Source organism: Schistocerca nitens, chromosome 1 (genome assembly GCF_023898315.1).
Source record: "Schistocerca nitens isolate TAMUIC-IGC-003100 chromosome 1, iqSchNite1.1, whole genome shotgun sequence".
Lineage (NCBI taxonomy): Eukaryota > Metazoa > Arthropoda > Insecta > Orthoptera > Acrididae > Schistocerca > Schistocerca nitens.
This window is the reverse complement of record NC_064614.1, coordinates 1060710416-1060723210: the sequence shown is the minus strand read 5'-3', so window position 1 is coordinate 1060723210 and position 12795 is coordinate 1060710416. Positions and strand designations below refer to the sequence as shown.

General features: G+C 46.8%; 1 protein-coding gene across 1 annotated transcript in view; it reads left to right on the top strand.

Annotated features, from left to right (window-relative positions):
- The first annotated feature begins 4174 nt into the window (after positions 1–4174).
- LOC126197869 (ras-related protein Rab-37-like) overlaps positions 4175–12795 on the top strand; it is a 359311-nt gene continuing 350690 nt past the window's right edge. The window contains exon 1 of the mRNA XM_049934672.1: positions 4175–4228. The gene's annotated coding sequence lies outside the window, so the exon portion shown is untranslated. The remainder of the gene's footprint in view (positions 4229–12795) is intronic.

Genomic DNA, 12795 nt, shown 5'->3' with positions numbered 1-12795 from the left:
TTCTCAACTGTCCAGTACGATCACTGGATTTGACGCCTTGAAACATTTTCCTATAGGATCTTATGCACCAACACTATCACAGAACCTACAAGACTTGAAGAACAGGTTCAGCCGGCCGGAGTGGCCGTGCGGTTCTAGGCGCTACAGTCTGGAGCCGAGCGACCGCTACGGTCGTAGGTTCGAATCCTGCCTCGGGCATGGTGATGTCCTTAGGTTGGTTAGGTTTAATTAGTTCTAAGTCCTAGGCGACTGATGGCCTCAGAAGTTAAGTCGCATAGTGCTCAGAGCCATTTGAGCCAAGAACAGGTTCGTAGTGGAACATCAGTGACGAAGGACATGCTTACTCGAGTATGACAGAAACTTGAATATCGATGTGCTATTGTTCGTGTCGCTGGTGGAAGACATATTGAACATCTGTAATCTAAACTTGACATTCATAAAACACTACTGGCCATTAAAATTGCTACACCAAGAAGAATGCAATGATAAACGGGTATTCATTGGACAAATACACTCCTGGAAATGGAAAAAAGAACACATTGACACCGGTGTGTCAGACCCACCATACTTGCTCCGGACACTGCGAGAGGGCAATGATCACACGCACGGCACAGCGGACACACCAGGACCCGCGGTGTTGGCCGTCGAATGGCGCTAGCTGCGCAGCATTTGTGCACCGCCGCCGTCAGTGTCAGCCAGTTTGCCGTGGCATACGGAGCTCCATCGCAGTCTTTAACACTGGTAGCATGCCGCGACAGCGTGGACGTGAACCGTATGTGCAGTTGACGGACTTTGAGCGAGGGCGTATAGTGGGCATGCGGGAGGCCGGGTGGACGTACCGCCGAATTGCTCAACACGTGGGGCGTGAGGTCTCCACAGTACATCGATGTTGTCGCCAGTGGTCGGCGGAAGGTGCACGTGCCCGTCGACCTGGGACCGGACCGCAGCGACGCACGGATGCACGCCAAGACCGTAGGATCCTACGCAGTGCCGTAGGGGACTGCACCGCCACTTCCCAGCAAATTAGGGACACTGTTGCTCCTGGGGTATCGGCGAGGACCATTCGCAACCGTCTCCATGAAGCTGGGCTACGGTCCCGCACACCGTTAGGCCGTCTTCCGCTCACGCCCCAACATCGTGCAGCCCGCCTCCAGTGGTGTCGCGACAGGCGTGAATGGAGGGACGAATGGAGACGTGTCGTCTTCAGCGATGAGAGTCGCTTCTGCCTTGGTGCCAATGATGGTCGTATGCGTGTTTGGCGCCGTGCAGGTGAGCGCCACAATCAGGACTGCATACGACCGAGGCACACAGGGCCAACACCCGGCATCATGGTGTGGGGAGCGATCTCCTACACTGGCCGTACACCACTGGTGATCGTCGAGGGGACACTGAATAGTGCACGGTACATCCAAACCGTCATCGAACCCATCGTTCTACCATTCCTAGACCGGCAAGGGAACTTGCTGTTCCAACAGGACAATGCACGTCCGCATGTATCCCGTGCCACCCAACGTGCTCTAGAAAGTGTAAGTCAACTACCCTGGCCAGCAAGATCTCCGGATCTGTCCCCCATTGAGCATGTTTGGGACTGGATGAAGCGTCGTCTCACGCGGTCTGCACGTCCAGCACGAACGTTGGTCCAACTGAGGCGCCAGGTGGAAATGGCATGGCAAGCCGTTCCACAGGACTACATCCAGCATCTCTACGATCGTCTCCATGGGAGAATAGCAGCCTGCATTGCAGCGAAAGGTGGATATACACTGTACTAGTGCCGACATTGTGCATGCTCTGTTGCCTGTGTCTATGTGCCTGTGGTTCTGTCAGTGTGATCATGTGATGTATCTGACCCCAGGAATGTGTCAATAAAGTTTCCCCTTCCTGGGACAATGAATTCACGGTGTTCTTATTTCAATTTCCAGGAGTGTATATTATACTAGAACTGACATGTGATTACATTTTCACGGGTGCATATATCCTGAGAAATCAGTACCCAGAACAACAACCTCTGGCCGTAATAACGGCCTTAATACGCCTTGGCATTGAGTCAAGCAGAGCTTGGATGGCATGTACAGGTACAGCTGCCCATGCAGCTTCATCACGATCCGTAAGTTTATCAAGAGTAGTGACCGGCCTATTGTGACGAACCAGTTGCTCGGCCACCATTGACCAGACGTTTTCAATTGGCGAGAGATCTGGAGAATGTGCTGGCCAGGGTAGCAGTAGAACATTTTCTGTATCCAGAAATGCCCGCACAGAACCTGCAACACGAGGTCGTGCATTATCCTGCTGAAATGTAGGGTTTCGCAGGAATCGAATGAAGGGTAGTGCCACGGGTCATAACACACCTGAAATGTAACGTCCACTGTTCAAAGTACAGTCAATGCGAACAAGAGGTGACCGAGGCGTGTAACCAATGGCACCCCATACATCACGCCGGGTGATACGCCAGTATGGCGATGACGAATACACGCTTCCAATGTGCGTTCACCGCGATGTCGACAAACACGGATGCGACCGTCATGACGCTGTAAACAGAAACTGGATTCATCCGAAAAAATGAAGTTTTGCTTTCGTGCACCCAGGTCCGTCGCAGGCGCTCTTGTCTGTGATGCAGCGTCAAGGGTAACCGCAGCCATGGTCTCCGAGCTGATAGTCCATGCTGCTGCAAACGTCGTCCATTTGTTGACTCAGGGATCGAGACGTGGCTGCACAATCCGTTACAGCGATGCGGATAAGATGCCTGTCATCTCGACTGCTAGTGGTACGAGGCCGTTGGGATCCTGAACGGCGTTCCGTATTACCATCATGAACCCACCGATTCCATATTCTGCTAACAGTCATTGGGGCTCGACCAACGCGAGCAGCAATGTCGCGATACCATAAACCGCAATAGCGATAGGCTACAATCCGACCGTTATCAAAGTTGGTAACGTGATGGTACGCATTTCACCTCCTTACACGAGGCATCAAAACAACGTTTCACCAGGCTGAAATGGTTCATATGGCTCTGAGCACTATGGGACTTAACTTCTGAGGTCATCAGTCCCCTAGAACTTAGAACTACTTAAACCTAACTAACCTAAGGACATCACACACACCCATGCCCGAGGCAGGATTCGAACCTGCGACCGTAGCGGTCGCGTGGTTCCAGACTGTAGCGCCTGAACCTCTCGGCCACTCCGGCCGGCTGTTTCACCAGGCAACGCCGGTCAACTGCTGTTTGTGTATGCGAAATCGGTTGGAAACTTTCCTCATGTCAGCACGTTGTAGGTGTCGCCACCTGCGCCAACCTTGTGTGAATGCTCTGAAAAGCTAATCATTTGCATATCGCAGCATCTTCATCCTGTCGGTTAAATTTCGGCTCTGTAGTACGTCATCTTCGTGGTGTAGCAATTGTAATGGCCAGTAGTGTATGTGTTCCAACTTTCAAAGTTGTATGTTTTACGGTATAATAAATACGTGCGTTTGATATACGTATATTATTTTTGAAACACACTATACCAACATAGGCTGCAGACTCATAATGTTTTTCTATGAGAAATTGTAGTAAATAATATTTCGCACCAGCTTCAGACTACTGTTTTATTATAGACTATACTAGTATCTCAGTATGTACTGAGGGAGATAGTATTTGACTTCTTTGCATTCTGTTTAACTTCACAAGCTACGGCTCAAGTGACGTAAGAGACACTAACGAAAAGGTACTTCGTAACAGGATACCGTACAAAGCTATTCATTAAACCGAGAAATTTTGTTCACATCCTCGAAAGAGTTTTAACAGTAGTTCGTTTCCATTTCTGTAGTCTAAGCAGCTGCCGCTCGTAGTGATTCTGGCTTGCGTTATGAAAATCTTAATCAACTTACGTCGCTTCTGCCTCCTAATGACGAGCAGTAACCCGGTGCATATATCAGGTGCTTACGGTATCCAGAAGCGAAAAAGAATCCTGAGGTACGGTCGCTTAAATGAGCCGGCTCACACGTTAATTGAACGAGGCGTGGCGCCGCTCCCGCTGCTTAGGGATGCCGTCTACCAAACGCGAAATGTGGTGCACGGCCGGGGCGAGCCGTTTCCACGGCGACGGATGGCGGATGGCGGCGTGGTGCGGGCTGCGGCCGCATGGCGCGCTGGCGTCTGTGGCGGCGCTCTGCCCACCCCAGAGACCGTGGCAGCGGCACAGTCGCAGTCTCGTCCGCTGGCATCGCGCTGCTTGTCCGGAAGCACGAGCAGGTGAGTCCGAGGCTGCCACGCCGACGCGTACGCCGTATGACCAAACGTGAAAGAGAGTTCTTTGCCGATGCATGTAACTCCACGTCCACACCTATATTCCCCCAAGCACATTATCGTGCGTGGAGCAGAATGTTTTTGGTATCAGTTCCACTTGCCCGCTTTCCTGCACCATTCAACAACGGTGCATGGAAAGAACAACTGCCGATAAACCCCCATACGAACGCAAATTTCTCTGATTTTCTCGTCTTGATTAATTCGTGATACATAATTGGGGGGTGGGGGTGGGGGTGGGAGAGGGATAATATGATAGCAGACTGCCTTAGGACGTACTCATTCGGAATTTCAACAGTAAACCTTTCCGTGTTGCGTAACACCTCTAAAATACTTCCTGTATACAGTGCTGTACAGCCTCAGTCTACTTAAGGAACCCCAACTGTGACATGTATTTCTTCAATGACTACCAGTTTTGATCAACTGACCAAGGATTAGCATTACATCGCGTATTTGGCGCTAAGGAAGCTTCCTTTACTTAAATCTGTCAATTGCTGCCTGCGTTGTTGCCTTGACGGTGCTACTTTCGTAAAAAAGAAAACGAACTACCATCAGTTACAAATCGTGACTTATATTTCAACATATGATACATTTCGAACCACGGCGGCTCGTCTTCAGATGCTTGACCAATTCGTGAGCATCTACTCCTACATGATTACTCTCCAATTCACAATTAAGTGCCTGAGGGAGGGTTCATCGAATGACTTTCAATCTCTTTTTTCTACTGTTCCAGCCTCCAATAGTGTGCGGGAAAAAAGAACACGTCAATCTTTCCGTGCGAGCTCTCATTTCACGTGTTTTTTTGTGATACCTTCCCCCTAAGTAGATGGGCGTCAACGAAATATTTTCTCCCTCTGAGGAGAAAGTTGGTGACTGAAAGTTCATGATAAGATCCAGCCGCAACGAAAAACGTCTTTGTTTTAATGATTGTCACCCCAGTTCGCGTATTTTATTCGTGGCATTATCTCCCCTGTTTCAAGATGATATAAAGCGAGCTGTTCTTCTTTGAATTTTCTCGATGTCCTCCGTTAGTCCTACCTGATGCGGATCCCACACCCCACAACAGTACTGCAGAAGAGGGCGGACAAGCGTAGTGTAAGCTTTCTCTTTAGTGCATTTGTTACATCTTCTAAGTGTTCTGCCAGTAAACCACAGTCTTCAATTTGCTCCTTTCACAACATTATCTATGTGATCGTTCCAATGAAAATTATTCTTAATTGTAATCTCTAAGTATTTAGTTGAGCTTACAGGCTTTAGATTGGTATCATTTATCGTGTAACCGAAATTTAGGGAATCCCTTAAAGTACTCATGTGGATGACTTCACACTTTTAATTATTTACGGTCAATTTCTACTTTTCATACCATACAGGTTTACAAATTTTTGTGAATTTTGGTTACTAGCAGTCTGTTTCCAGCTGTGGTTACATAGTTTTTAAGTACAGTATGAGTGGACATATTTACATACATACACAGTCTCAATGCATATTTGTAAACGCTGGCCTGAAATTTAAGAATTTCAGACAAGCGTTTAAAAATCTTCTGTGGCACTAAATATGTGTATATTTACGTAAATGTTTACTCATATTGTGCTTAAAAACTATCCAACTGCTGGAAACTGACCACTCGTAATCTAATTTTTTTTAGAAAGTTCAGTAGACCTGAGGGAGTGCTAGCTCTGCAAGGCCTGTAGGAGAGTTTCTGTGAAGTTAGGAGGTACTGGCTGAATTGGAGGTGTAAGGACGGGTCGTGAGTTGCGTTTGGGTAGCTCAGATAGTAGAGAACTTAAACGCGAAAGGCAAAGGTCCCGAGTTCGAATCTCGGTCCGGCACACAGTTTTAATCTGCCAGGAAGTTTCATATCACCGCACACTCCGCTGCAGAGTGAAAATTCCATTCTGATAAACTATGAATTACACACATGAATTCTAGGTGCTAGAGTCTGGAACCGCGCGACCTCTACGATCGCATGTTCGAATCCTGCCTCAGTCATGGAAGTGTGTGATGTCCTTAGGTTAGTTGGGTTTAAGTAGTTCTAAGTTCTAGGGGACTGATGACCTCAGAAGTTAAGTCCCATAGTGCTCAGAGCCATTTGAACCATTTTTTGAACACACATGAAGTCTGAACCACATTTCAGCGAGTTCATAGCACACAAGAAGGCAAATTAGACGTGTAGCCTTTAACAGAAACACTTACTGCGACTGAATTTCAACAAAATTTCTAAGCATGCATAGTTCTGTGAAAGTTTATAACTCTGTAACGGCAAAACTAATTACTTTAAATGAACAGGTAGCAAAACTATCTTGAAAGAAGCCTAATGCAAGTTCTTTCGCGTTCAAACTGAAGGAATTTATACTAATATATTAATGTTGATGTATCTTTAGTGTATTTACAGAATCGAAGCAAAGGTTTGTATAAGGGGTGATCAAATGATTTCCGTTTGAAGGCACTGCAGCATCGTATGTGCAATGTAGCGCGATTCCGATGTTGATATATAAGCATCGACATGCAGGCAAGAGATTAGTTTGGCGTTCATGTCTTTCCGAAGCGCATACGGTAAATGCACAAACATTAACTATGGCGACCCTCCAATCAGGACCAAAGTGCTGTTACTCTGTTCACGGTTACCGAAGGATAAAGACTGGTAGACATCAATCGTACTATGAATAATGTGTAGGGGGCAGCATGTCTGTCGATAACCACCTTTGTGGGAAGGTGCACGACAAGAAGTGCTGCTGCCTCATGACAACACACGTCCCCGTATCGCAAATCTTGTAACACAGGAGTTACACCTACTCAAGCGCGAGACACGCGAGCACCCGACCTATAGTCCTGATTTCTCCTCATGCGATTGTCACGCCTTCGGTCCCTTAAAAAAGGCATTGATTGGTCGACATTTCCTGTCGACGAGGATGTACAGCAGGCAGTTACGCACTCCTTCACATGGCAGGAAGCGGTGTTTTACCAAAGGAGTATCTTCAACCAGGTTCCTAAATACTCAAGGCGATTTTACATGATTGGCATACCGATTCTGGACTGTACGGTCTTCGAACGTAAATTCTTGATCGCCCCCTTTTATGTTCGGATACTGTGTTGATATTCCTTTAAAATCCATAACAACATAGAATCAAGGGGTATTTTAATAATGCTTTTCCGAGAATCTTTTTTAAGTAGAATTAATACAAATGTCATCGAAGACACTTTTAATGCTGTGAGTTGAAGTTCGTAAAGGAATATGTTACCTGACGCGTATACATATCTCAAACCTGTTACGAAAATTATGGTTCGATCACTTATCGACAACGAAAACCAATCACACTATAACTGTTTGAGGCCAGTATTAAATCACTAACAGGTGCACAGTGAAAGGCAGAAGTGCACAACGTGTGTATCCATGGAGTAATATGTAGAGTACAGATCAAAATGTAGGTTTGTCTCAGAAAAAATTATATCTTGCATAAAAGTATCGTACATGGTGTACAAACTGTACCCTCTTTTTTTCGGAAGAGCTCTAAGTTCTCGGATACACTGAACCCTAAGCGTATCACACTCTTAGAATCAATTTACGTTACCAGTTCGTAGTTTGAAAAATTCCATCTACCATTATTCCTTGGATTTTTATGTCATCAAACCTGCTTGCCATGTAATAGTTCGTGAGTACGAAGACTGCCAAGTAATACTGTGTTTTCGATGCAGAGTTAAATGACTATCTCCCATTGCTGGCAAGTGTGTCGGTTGGGAGAAAGCAATGTCAGTAAATGTGTTGGCTGCTACGACGCTGATATCTAGATATACTAGAATTTATTCATTTGTGTTAACGCTGAAGCCACTGAAATGATCATAGCGAATGCGTTTCCTGTGCGACTCGACCTACAGATGTGTGATCAGAAATCTGTGCCTTTGAAAATTGTTTCAGAAACGGGAGGTTCAACAAAATGGCTCTAAGCACTATGGGACTTAACATCTGAGGACATGAGTCCCCTAGACTTAGGACTACTTAAACCTAACTAACCTAAGGACATCACACACATCCATGTCCGAGGCAGGATTCGAGCCTGCGACCGTAGCAGCAGCGCGGTTGCTGACTGAAACGCCTAGAATCGCTCGGCCACAGCGTCCGGCCCACGGGTTTCGACGATCAGAAATCTGTGCCTTTGAAAATTGTTTCAGAAACGTGAGGTTCGCTGTGAGTGCTGCTCCGAAGCCAAACCACAATACGAAAATTATGAGCTCCGAAATTTCTTTATATTTTCGCAACCAAGAGAGGTGACGTAATGTTTAAGACACTGAACTGGCGTTCGAGATAAAGGTGGTACACGTTTCTGGCTGGCCACACTGAATTAGTCCTTGATTGCCACAAGTCACTTAAAAACGCCAGAATGATTTTATGTGAAAAGACTAGATGCTATCCTTCCCCATCCCTACCCAATCCGGACTTTTGCTCCGTGTCTAATGATTCTGTCGTCGACGGGACGCTAAAATCGAAATCTTGGAATATTGCTTTTTTTTCGCTATTTCTATTTTGATTCAGACACAACCGTACCCAGCCAGCCTCTTTCGAATGGCTGTTCTATCTGTCAAGTTCTAAATTTCTTCTGATGATAACACTGACATGGAATATTTCGTGCATAGAATGCTGTACACTGCTAGCTGTGCTAGTTCCATTGCTGTGCTAGATGAGAAAGTCTGGTGACATTCTCATCAGAATAACAGAATTTAAACAGGTACATTACTGCCGTAGAAGAAGCGGTTCTAAATCGTTTTGCATTTTGAGCTAGGTTGATACATTTTACGACTCTTCAGTAGCGCTCTCCAGGGAGGTAGTCTTAGTCCGTACCAAGAGAGTGGGTTCAAAATATGGTTCAAGAGAGCATCATTTTTTGTTTTAAATTTTCGTGTAACGCACATTTGAAATATATTTAAGCAGAAGGAAAACCAATGGCAATCTGTTCTATTATTTCTCGTTTATTTATAATGCGATTTCAAGAAGTTACATATTATTATGGCAGGCCAAGTAACTTATTCAGTGCTCCAGTACACTTGAAAGTGACACAGCTAGACTACTTTCCAACAGCCACCAAATATCTATAAACCCCACTTCACTACAGCAGGAGGCGACACAGCATTTGGTCCGTATAGCACCAGAACTTCACGGTGAGTCTGCGTGCGATGTAGATGTTTAGACCATAGAAATCGTACTCTACCAGATATTTCAGCATCGGAGTAAGTTTCCAGTTGTCATGTGTTTACGTTCCCACATTGCAAAGCACCTGTTAACTGCACCATAGCAGAACTGTTTCTGCAGAGCATCCGGAACATGTAGTCTCTTCTGACAAAGCGCCACTTTTTTGTTGAATGGTATTAGCGTGGGACGACATGTGACTTCCTTTTTGAAGTCTCCTTTTCGCTTCAAATTCTCAGATGGGTATCATCATGACTCGACGTTAGAGGAGGAGACTGTATCCTAAGTACCGTGAATATCTTGTGAAGAGAGCTGCACCGTTTTCGCAAAAAAGACTCGAACATGAGACTGATTCCACCATTTAAAACGTTTATCATTTCAAACATTACAGGGCAAATTATGATTCTTTGCTTTCTCTCTCGTTTTTAATTTTTTACGTGACAGTAACAGTGTTAAAAATTATCTACCGGTGACAAGATAAAATAAAATACACTTGCCTAATTCACTCTAAAATATGCAGTAGAGTAATATAACTAGTGCGGAAAAACCTTCTGGCAAAACGTGACGCTGTAGTGTTTAAATGAAGACTGAAGTTAATTACACTCACGTGCGAGTATTACGAGATTTCATGCTTTTTAACAGAACTGATAATAGGTACACCATCGGAGCTCCGAGTTCAGAGATAATTTTAGTTTGCTATTTGATAACGTGTACTTTCTACACTGCAAGTGATTGGTGCTAGATTTAGGAACTCGAAGTACATTTTCTTTTTTTGGAATAACAAGTGTGTAACTAGAATGAGATTTTCACTCTGCAGCGGAGTGTGCGCTGATATGAAACTTCCTGGCAGATTAAAACTGTGTGCCCGACCGAGACTCGAACTCGGGACCTTTGCCTTTCGCGGGCAAGTGCTCACCATCTGAGCTACCGAAGCACGACTCACGCCCGGTACTCACAGCTTTACTTCTGCCAGTATCTCGTCTCCTACCTTCCAAACTTTACAGAAGCTCTCCTGCGAAACTTGCAGAACTAGCACTCCCGAAAGAAAGGATATTGCGGAGACATGGCTTAGCCACAGCCTGGGGGATGTTTCCAGAATGAGATTTTCACTCTGCAGCGGAGTGTGCGCTGATATGAAACTTCCTGGCAGATTAAAACTGTGTGCCCGACCGAGACTCGAACTCGGGACCTTTGCCTTTCGCGGGCAAGTGCTCACCATCTGAGCTACCGAAGCACTTGCCCGCTAAAGGCAAAGGTCCCGAGTTCGAGTCTCGGTCGGGCACACAGTTTTAATCTGCCAGGAAGTTTCATATCAGCGCGCACTCCGCTGCAGAGTGAAAATCTCATTCTGGAAACATCCCCCAGGCTGTGGCTAAGCCATGTCTCTGCAATATCCTTTCTTTCAGGAGTGCTAGTTCTGCAAGGTTCGCAGGGGAGCTTCTGTAAAGTTTGGAAGGTAGGAGACGAGGTACTGGCAGAAGTAAAGCTGTGAGTACCGGGCGTGAGTCGTGCTTCGGTAGCTCAGATGGTGAGCACTTGCCCGCGAAAGGCAAAGGTCCCGAGTTCGAGTCTCGGTCGGGCACACAGTTTTAATCTGCCAGGAAGTTTCATATCAGCGCACACTCCGCTGCAGAGTGAAAATCTCATTCTGGAAACATCCCCCAGGCTGTGGCTAAGCCATGTCTCCGCAATATCCTTTCTTTCGGGAGTGCTAGTTCTGCAAGGTTTGCAGGAGAGCTTCTGTAAAGTTTGGAAGGTAGTAGACGAGGTACTGGCAGAAGTAAAGCTGTGAGTACTGGGCGTGAGTCGTGCTTCGGTAGCTCAGTTGGTAGAGCACTTGCCCGCTAAAGGCAAAGGTCCCGAGTTCGAGTCTCGGTCGGGCACACAGTTTTAATCTGCCAGGAAGTTTCATATCAGCGCGCACTCCGCTGCAGAGTGAAAATCTCATTCTGGAAACATCCCCCAGGCTGTGGCTAAGCCATGTCTCTGCAATATCCTTTCTTTCAGGAGTGCTAGTTCTGCAAGGTTCGCAGGGGAGCTTCTGTAAAGTTTGGAAGGTAGGAGACGAGGTACTGGCAGAAGTAAAGCTGTGAGTACCGGGCGTGAGTCGTGCTTCGGTAGCTCAGATGGTGAGCACTTGCCCGCGAAAGGCAAAGGTCCCGAGTTCGAGTCTCGGTCGGGCACACAGTTTTAATCTGCCAGGAAGTTTCATATCAGCGCACACTCCGCTGCAGAGTGAAAATCTCATTCTGGAAACATCCCCCAGGCTGTGGCTAAGCCATGTCTCCGCAATATCCTTTCTTTCGGGAGTGCTAGTTCTGCAAGGTTTGCAGGAGAGCTTCTGTAAAGTTTGGAAGGTAGTAGACGAGGTACTGGCAGAAGTAAAGCTGTGAGTACTGGGCGTGAGTCGTGCTTCGGTAGCTCAGATGGTGAGTACTTGCCCGCGAAAGGCAAAGGTCCCGAGTTCGAGTCTCGGTCGGGCACACAGTTTTAATCTGCCAGGAAGTTTCATATCAGCGCACACTCCGCTGCAGAGTGAAAATCTCATTCTGGAAACATCCCCCAGGCTGTGGCTAAGCCATGTCTCCGCAATATCCTTTCTTTCGGGAGTGCTAGTTCTGCAAGGTTTGCAGGAGAGCTTCTGTAAAGTTTGGAAGGTAGGAGACGAGGTACTGGCAGAAGTAAAGCTGTGAGTACCGGGCGTGAGTCGTGCTTCGGTAGCTCAGATGGTGAGCACTTGCCCGCGAAAGGCAAAGGTCCCGAGTTCGAGTCTCGGTCGGGCACACAGTTTTAATCTGCCAGGAAGTTTCATATCAGCGCACACTCCGCTGCAGAGTGAAAATCTCATTCTGGAAACATCCCCCAGGCTGTGGCTAAGCCATGTCTCTGCAATATCCTTTCTTTCAGGAGTGCTAGTTCTGCAAGGTTCGCAGGGGAGCTTCTGTAAAGTTTGGAAGGTAGGAGACGAGGTACTGGCAGAAGTAAAGCTGTGAGTACCGGGCGTGAGTCGTGCTTCGGTAGCTCAGATGGTGAGCACTTGCCCGCGAAAGGCAAAGGTCCCGAGTTCGAGTCTCGGTCGGGCACACAGTTTTAATCTGCCAGGAAGTTTCAAGTGTGTAACTTTTAGTTAGCCGCTAATGTAATACGCACACTTCGAAGTAATTTAGTTGGAGAGACACGCCGGCTTGCAAGTGGACCCACTTGCACCCTGATAACAATAGCATAATGTCATGATTTGGATTCGGTGCGAAACATAAAAAGCAGGATAGCTGGGCCGGCCGGTGTGGCCGAGCGGTTCTAGGTGCTTCAGTCTGGAACCGCGCGACCGCTACAGTCG